Genomic DNA, 9,086 nt, shown 5'->3' on the forward strand with positions numbered 1-9,086 from the left:
TGGGACCTGTTGGATAGGAGGGTGAGGGCTAGGGCCATTCCCCCCAGAAATGTCCGGGAAATTGCAGGTGCCTTGGTGGAAGAGTGGGGTAACATCTCACAGCAAGAACCGGCAAATCTGGTGCAGTCCATGAGGAGGAGATGCACTGCAGTACTCAATGCAGCTGGTGGCCACACCAGATACTGACTGTTACTTTTGATTTTGACCCCCCTTTGTTCAGGGACACATTATTCCATTTCTATTCCATGTCTGTGGAACTTGCTCAGTTTATGTCTCAGTTGTTTAATCTTGTTATGTTCATACAAATATTTACACATGTTAAGTTTGTTGAAAATAAACGCAGTTGACAGTGTGAGGACATTTCTTTTTTTGTTGAGTTTAGTTTTCCCAATCATCATTTCATTGTTTACATAATGAGGATAAAGTTAGTAATCATTTTAGGAGGAAAATGTCTCGGGCGGGAGGAGAAGCTTAATTTCCAAAAGTTCCAAGCGGTCAAAACCATCCATCTGGTAACACTACCTTTTAAGCGGTCCTTAATACAGTGTAAGTACTCTGTAACAAGTATTGTAGTTAAGTGTAACAACTAGTTACAGTGTAATAACAACATGTACCTGATAGTAATTGCGCTCGGTAATTACAGATGTGTGACAATAAATGCTTGTTACCATGATTGTTACAAATGGGCAGGTTTCCACTAAATTCACCAACTTATCGTTTCGCTTCTTCTCAGCTGCAATGAATTAATGAACAACTGTGACAAAGGTTGGGGTCCCTTGTTAATGTGCTGGGTGTCTGAGAGATTTGCATAGATCCACACTGCACGCTGCCCTATCCCATCTGGACAAAAGGAATACCTATGTAAGAATGTTGTTCATTGACTATAGCTCAGCCTTTAACACCATAGTACCCTCCAATTCATCATTAAGCTTGGGGCCCTGGGTCTGAACCCCACCCTGTGCATCTGGGTCCTGGACTTCCTGACGGGCCGCCCCCAGGTGGTGAAGGTAGGAAACAACATCTCCACTACGCTGATCCTCAACACTGGGGCCCCACAAGGGTGCGTGCTCAGCCCCCTCCTGTACTCCCTGTTCACCCATGACTGCGTGGCTGCGCACACCTCCAACTCAATCATCAAGTTGCAGACAACATAACAGTAGTAGGCATGATAAACAACAATGACGAGACAGCCTACAGGGAGGAGGTGAGGGCCCTGGCGGAGTGGTGCCAGGAAAATAACCTCTCACTCAACGTCAACAAAACAAAGGAGCTGATCATGGACTTCAGGAGACATCAGAGGGAGCACGCCCCTATCCACATCGACAAGACCGCAGTGGAGAAGGTGAAAAGCTTCAAGTTCATTGGCGTACACATCACTGACAATCTGAAATGGTCCACCCACACAGACAGTGTTGTGAAGAAGGCGCAACAGCACCTCTTCAATCTCAGGAGGCTGAAGAAATTTGGCTTGACCCCTAAAACTCTCAGAAACTTTTACAGATGCACAATTGAGAGCATGCTGTCAGGCTGTATCACCGCCTGGTATGGCAACTGCACCGCCCACAACCGCAGGGCTCTCCAGAGGGAGGTGCGGTCTGCCCAACGCATCACCGGGGGCACACTGCCTGCCCTCCAGAACACCTACAGCACCCAATGTCACAGGAAGGCCAAAAAAATCATCAAGAGCATCGATCACCTGAGCCACTGCCTGTTCACCCCGCTATCATCCAGAAGGCAAGGTCAGTACAGGTGCATCAAAGCTGGGACCGAGAGAATGAAAAACAGCTTCTATCTCAAGGCCATCAGGCTGTTAAATAGCCATCACTAGCCGGCTACCTAATGATAAATGCTCTTCAAATTGTCAATATGAGCATTTTATTTTGTACAGTTATCAATGAAAACAATTACATCAAAAATGCTGTTTGAGTTAAGGGGGTGTGTCACAATATCTATTTAATTTAACCACTTTTGCAGTAAAATGTTTTTACACAACCATCCATTTCATATATGGGAGACCTTAGAGATATGGATTAACAAGGTTGTGCTTTGTTATACTTCGGGTAGGGGTACATGAACATTTTTTGGGACTTTCCACTGGCCTATTCAGTCTCCAAAACAGACAATTTGCTCATTCCTACCAATGACACATTGGCGTCAGTCGTTACTATGACAATTTAAGATGGCGCTACTCCGCTACTCATAGAGATGTTTCTATGTTAAATGCACATGTTTAGTATTAGTGGATTGAATACATCTCTTTGCTTAGCTTTACTTCCTAAAGTGTTTTCATTCCCGTTTAAACAACAATGAGCCTTTTAGTGGGTCAAAGGAGTAAGTGAACCACTATTTCCTCAGAGGGAAACATCCATGTTTTTATTTGGTTTTGTTTGGGGGGTAAAATAGTTTTTTTTTACCGCTGATCAATAGATGGAAGCATTTTCCCAGCTTAGTGATGACCCTGTATCTCTCAGTTGTTTGATGTTATTGTACTTGGAGAACATGATATAGGTTTGAGGGTTTTCCCCACCTGCAAACACGTTTTTTTTTTAAACTGACTGTGGACACAATCATTATAATATATCACTCAGTGTATCTCCATTTTAAATATAGTGTCATTTGGATCTGGATATAATGTGGTGGAATGGAACACCAGTCAGCATAAAGTCGTCCTACAAGATATGAAAGACTTGATATTCTGGCTCATGTTATCACATTCCTATATGTGGACAATACAGAAGACATTGAACTGCTACACGGCCCCCCCGGTCTTATTTTACACACACACACACACACACAAATTGTATTCCATTACAGTAATTGAGGTGAACACTGAATGCAATCTAAATGCTGGCACTGGGCCAGTGAAGAGTTCACTGCTTCTCTGAATGGCAGTGAGAAAGTGTGTGTGCAGGCAGTTTGCAACAGAGTGAGCAAGGGTACATCTCTGCAGTCTGCAGACCAGAACTTGCTAATGGAAGTGACAGCTTGCAGGTCACAAAAGAAAGGGAGGGGGAATTGTGCTGACCGTGTTTGTGTATTTGGCATGGAGTGGGGAGAGTTGGGAGCTGGGACACGACTGCAGTTATGAGAGAAACCTGGCCAGAGATAAAAACTGCAGGACGAACAAACCTCCCTTCACTGACACTTGGCTCAAAAGTATTGTGCCTACACCACCCCACCAGCCTCCCCCTCTCTGCAAGTGAGAAGGGATTACTGTCCTGGAGAGATTACAGAATAGAGAGAGGGTATTGTTGAGAAGTCATCGGGATATCCACATCACATCGCCATAATGGCCCGGAGCACCTGCCACTTCACTGAATGAGCGATCATTTCAGCTGTGGAATGGAGCAACTCAGCATGGGTCAGCCAAACTAACTGCTTTGTGGACTTTGAAAATAAGACCAAGTTTGTCATTTTTTGTTGACGCTTGTCCAGAGCATAATGTGAGGATTATTGGATCATTCTGTATCACAACCTCTGCATCACTTTTTGCTCTATTATTTTTTTGGGGTAATTTTAGCTGGGAACTTATATGACAAAATCCTTGAATACCCTCCAGCTCCTCCAAGCTGAAAGGGAAAAAGGGGTGACTACAGGAGTGAGAGGCTGGAGGTCTTATACTGTAGGTGTCTGACAGAAATGATCAGAGCTCAACTGGCTGAAGAAGAGGAAGGGGCCTACAGAAGAGTTACACAGTGTTACAGAGCTTCCAGAGCTGGCTCCCCGGCAGGTGTCACCATGCCTTATCACCTGGAGGAAGAGGACCTCAACCAGCCTGTATGGCAGTCTGTACTCTTCTTCTGCTGCAAGGGGATGATCGAGGGTGTTGTGGTCCTCCTCTTCATCTGGCTGCTCATACAGGTCCTGTTCACCAAGAACCTGGAAGGTACTGACTCCCTCTCCCATCTGATGGTTCACTGTTGATCATTTATATTGTTATAATAGTAGGTTACTGTAATGCTCATTCATATAGACACTTATCCCATGTACTGATGTATTATCTTAGTTGGCACAGCAGGAAGTGCAAACTTGGTTGAAAAAGTCTTATAAAGTTTGTAATTTCACTTAAAAATGTCAGACTTAATTTACCTTAGCTGAAAATGTATCAACCCTGTAAGAATATGTCGAAGACAAATACACAACACAGAGGACGAGAAGTCAATAGAGTAATAATGATCAATGGAAACAGTGTTTTTTCTGTAATAGGTAATTATCAATGGAAATAGTTGGTTTTCAGTTCAACATCTGTTTAGAATCTGTTAGGAATGTCAGTCCTGAACTCATAGCTACGTATGCTATGCTTTCATTGGTCTGAGTCTGGAGCAGGATACTTGTTATTTGGCCATTGGCCCAGTTGTACTGCAATGACTTCTAATTGGTCAGCCACAGGCTAGGGTGGGGGGTAATAAATTATATCCTGTTTCCTTTGTAATGTGGAGAGAACCACAGGAGAGAATCACGAAAGACAGGGGAGCATGAACATCTACCATCTACTTCCAAGCATGATTTGTCCGCTTTGAATAAACCTATTTTCCTCCCCCTGATTTGCTTTGGGGTCTGTGTTATTGAAGAGTAACATCAACTGCTAACAAACCCAACAAAAATGTCACTGAAAAATTATAATCCACATAATAATTCACATTTCCTGTTGCTGCAGGATTATTTTTCTGCTATGAGAAACCGGTCAAATTAAGATAGCAGATCTGTAAATCAAGGTTCTTGCAGACAAAGAGGCTATCCTCATTTACACAAATTTAAGGAATGAGCACGATGAGATTTACAATTTAGATAATATGTACATACATTTTCCAATTGACATTAAATCCTTACCTTACCTATCATTGCGGCTGGCAACGTGACATACTTGCTCTGCAGCTCCTCCAAATTTAAAATTGCGCTGCAGTGGATAGCAGCCGTCTTGCAGGCTCCTGGCCAATTCTGCTGTTTTGTGGGGGGGGGGGGGGGGTTTACGCTGATCTTAACTTTTTTATTCATAATGTCTCTGCCATCATTTCCTATATTTGAAAACAACTTCTGGGCATCAGAACAGCAATCACTAAACTCGATTTGGATTAAAATGTCTATTTCAATGAGTTGGAAACACTGGACCTTCTGCTTACTCCGGACCAGGCCCTAATCCCCAGGACTCAAAAGAGGAAGTGAAGGCGAAAGAGAGGCAGGCAAGGCCGAGACTATCTTATCAACCGGACCTGAAAAACTGTAATATCCTATGTTTCTCAGAGTCATGACTGAACGAGGACATGGATATACATATCGCTGGTTTTTCTAAGCATCGCCAAGACTGGACGGCAGACTCGGGTAAGAAGAAGGGAGGAGGGGTGTGTTGCAATCTCTAATGTTAAGGAAGTCTCAAGTTTTTGTTCACCTGAGTTAGAATTCCTCATGATAAGCTGCAAACCATACTATATTTTTTTGTAGCTGTCTATTTACCACCACAAACTGATGCTGGCACTAACTCTGCAGTGAAAGCTTTATTGGGCCATAAGCAAACAAAAAATGCACATTCAGAGGCAGTGTTTGTCGTGGCTGGTGATTTTAATGCAAGGAAACTGAAATCCATCATACCACATTTTTATCAGCATGTCACCTGTGCAACTAGAGGTGACAAAACTCTAGATCACCTTTATTCCACACACAGAAATGCATACAAGCCCCTCCCTCATCCTCCATTTGGCAAATCAGACCATACGTCTATCCTCCTGCTTCCTGCTTACAGGCAAAAACTCAAACAGTGATGCACTCAATATGGAAGTTGTCCAATGAAGCGGATGCTAAGCTACAGGACTTTTTCGCTAGCACAGGTTGGAATGTTAATAAATTAATAAGTGCATCAACGATGTCGTCCCCACAGTGACCGTATGTAGATACTCCAACCAGAAGCCATGGATTACAGGCAACATCCTCACTGATTTAAAGGTTAGAGCTGCCGCTTTCAAGGATCGGAACACTAATCGGGATGCTTATAAGAAATTGCACTACGACCTCCGGCGAGCCATCAAACAGGCAAAGTGTCAATACAGGACTAAGATTGAATCCTACTACGCCGGCTCTGACGCTCAACAGATGTGGCAGGGCTTGCAAACCTTCACAGATTACAAAGGGAAACCCAGTCACGAGCTGCCCAGCAAGGCGAGATTACCAGATGAGCTAAATGCCTTCTATGCTCGCTTCGAGGCAAGCAACACTGAACCATGCATGAGAGCACATTAAACAGGTTAACATTCGCAAGGCCACGGTGCCAGACAGAATACCAGGACACGTACCCAGAGCATGCGCTGACCAGCTGGCAAGTGTCTTTCAAGAAGACCTCCATAGTCCCTGTGCCCAAGAACACCAAGGTAACGTGCCTAAATGACTATCGCCCGCAGCATGAAATGCTTTGAAAGGTTGGTCATGGCCAGTGGCAGTTCTAGCTTGTATGGCTCTCTAGGCAAACCCCCTCTTCAGCCCTCCCCCCACACACATTTGGAACAGCACAAATAAATAATCATAACATTTAAAACTATATAATTATAAAAATGTATTCAAGAATAAGACTCATAAATAAAAAAGACAAATAGAAACAAATTGTAGTAAATAAACACGATTAAAAAATGGAATCGAATTATTACACTATTACCCTATTGCTATCAAAAAACACACCAGTAAAACTAAATTGCACAAATATTATATCACACAAATACACAAATAGAATAACACACTTATAAAGAAGAGAACCTGATTATTACATCTGCTCCTGCTATGCCCTCTACTGCTCCTTCTGTGTCTCCTTGACCTGCTGCCACTCCCCCAGTGCTCTATCCCTCTTCCTCTCTCTCTGTGTGTGTGTATGTGATTGTGTGGGCAGAATCAGGTGTGCTGGAGTCAAAGCAGATCCCCACCAGCTGCAACCTGTTCCATAATCAAGACCTCTACAAATACTCAGCCCTGCCACTTCAATGCTGCCAGATTGTAGTCTCTGCTCATTCTGACTCTGGTCCCTATCTCCAGTCCCACGTCTTGTCAGTCCTGCTACTCTGTCCTGGATCCCCCACTCTACTGCTCCCTTGGATTCCCTCCGGATCTGCTTACCCTGTCCCAACACCTCTCGCTTCAGCCTCAGCCTCCACTCCAGGTTTCCTGCAACCCGCCCGAGCTTCCCCTGGCCTGCACTCCATCTTCTCCCTGTGTTTCAATAAATACCTTGGTTACCTCATCCCAGTCTCCTCGTCTGAGTCTGCTCTTGGGTTCACCTGTTCCCGCCATGCGTAACAATTACTCTACTGCACTTCAAACAAGAAACACACAAACTAAATTGCACAACTAATTGCATTAGTACTGTACAAAGTTAGAGGTGCGCTATTTGATAGAGGTCTCCCATTGGGGAGACCTGAGGTCAACCTACCTGCGCCCCCTCCCCATCTCATACTTCTGAGTGGGAGACCTTCCCAGGCAGTAGCCTGCCTAGCTCACAAACTAGAATCAGGGCGCTCACTCCGACAAGGTTATTTGACCCACAGTCCCACACGGTGACATGATATCATTAGGCCCCAAATACAAAGAACTTATTGTTATGTTCAGTACTAAGAACTTAGGGCATTTGTTGTTACTTAGTTTCCACCTTGAACTAGGGGAGAGAACAATCTCCACCTAGGAGGAAGTGACTGATGCACAGACACTGTGGAGACAAGTGATTCGTTCCCCATTACTCATGCTATCCCTTCACATGGTTTGCAATAAAGACACATAGTTCACATATGGAAACAATGCTTCCTTCTGGCCTCCTTTGCCATACTCCTTGCTGATATTCTGCATAGTAACAGGGATATGCGATAGACAAGCCTGACTTCTCCCGTCTCTGGACCCCAGGTGACTGAGGCCCATATGAGGGAGGAAGTGCAGCTGCCAACCCCAGAGTCCGAAAGTAGACATTCTAATGACAAGAGTTCAACAGTTAAATCATATAAGCATATTCTGCAGATAAGACATCTTAATTATCTTTGTTACTTTGCTAATTCTGACGTCATCAGAACGCGCAACAGGACATTGTACTGTCTACACTCGGTTTGTTGTTTATATAAAACATTTTCATTAAATCGATTTTAATCCGAACTAAAGTTTTGTTGCTAAGGATTCATGACACGGTTAGCCTTTACGGCTGGGACTGCAAGTTTGTTTTCCTTTTTTTGCGTGGATTCTGCGAGTGCTAGCTGGCTGTACTACAGACACCTGTCGTCGTCGTGGGAAAGACTCATTGTTATCTTTTTGTAAAACAACTGTTTGCAGTAAAGAGCCAATCTGGATACTAAGGAGATCCTGAGGGAAATCGACGAGTACCAACAGCTTTACGCTATTGTAATGAAACAGCAGGGAGTAGGTCTCGAACCCTCGACCTTCAAGCCCGAAGTCCGGCGTGCTATCGACTGTGCCGCAAAAGCATGCTAAAGCGGCAGAGTCGATTTCCGCGCTTATAAACCCAGGGTCGTTACACTACTCCCTCCTTTCAAAGAGCGCGTCCTCGCGCTAGCTTGCGACTCAACGTCTTACAGGAACGCGCTCACCGGCCAAGCACACGGCACTGTCGTGGATGCAAGGTCCGATCACTTCCGACACCAATATAATGAAACAGCAAGGAGCAGGTTTCAAACCCTCGACCTTCAAGCCCGAAGTCCGGCACGCTATCGACTGTGCCGCAAAAGCATGCTCGTCCGGCAGAGTCGATTTCCGCGCTTATAAACCCAGGGTCGTTACACTATGGAGGAACAACATACTCCATCATGGAAAGATCTGACCACCTCACAAAATAACTTTAACCTGACAAAAAAAAGAAAAACTGATTCATCTACAGACATGGACGATTTACTTACCATTGAGGTAGAGGCTAGTGCTCTGGCTGGAATCCATGCAACGTTGTAAAAGTTGTGTGAGGAGGTAGCAGGGCTGAGGGGGAGTTTGGAGCTCCAAAGAGAAAACAAGACACTCACAGGCAAGATAAAAATCCATGATTCCAACATGGATTGTCTACTCAGGGAAAACAGGGTGTTGGAGTCGCTACTACACATACAAAGCTGTAGCATGCGTGAAAA

This window comes from Salmo salar, chromosome 26, assembly GCF_965601325.2.
Source record: "Salmo salar chromosome 26, fSalSal1, whole genome shotgun sequence".
NCBI lineage: Eukaryota > Metazoa > Chordata > Actinopteri > Salmoniformes > Salmonidae > Salmo > Salmo salar.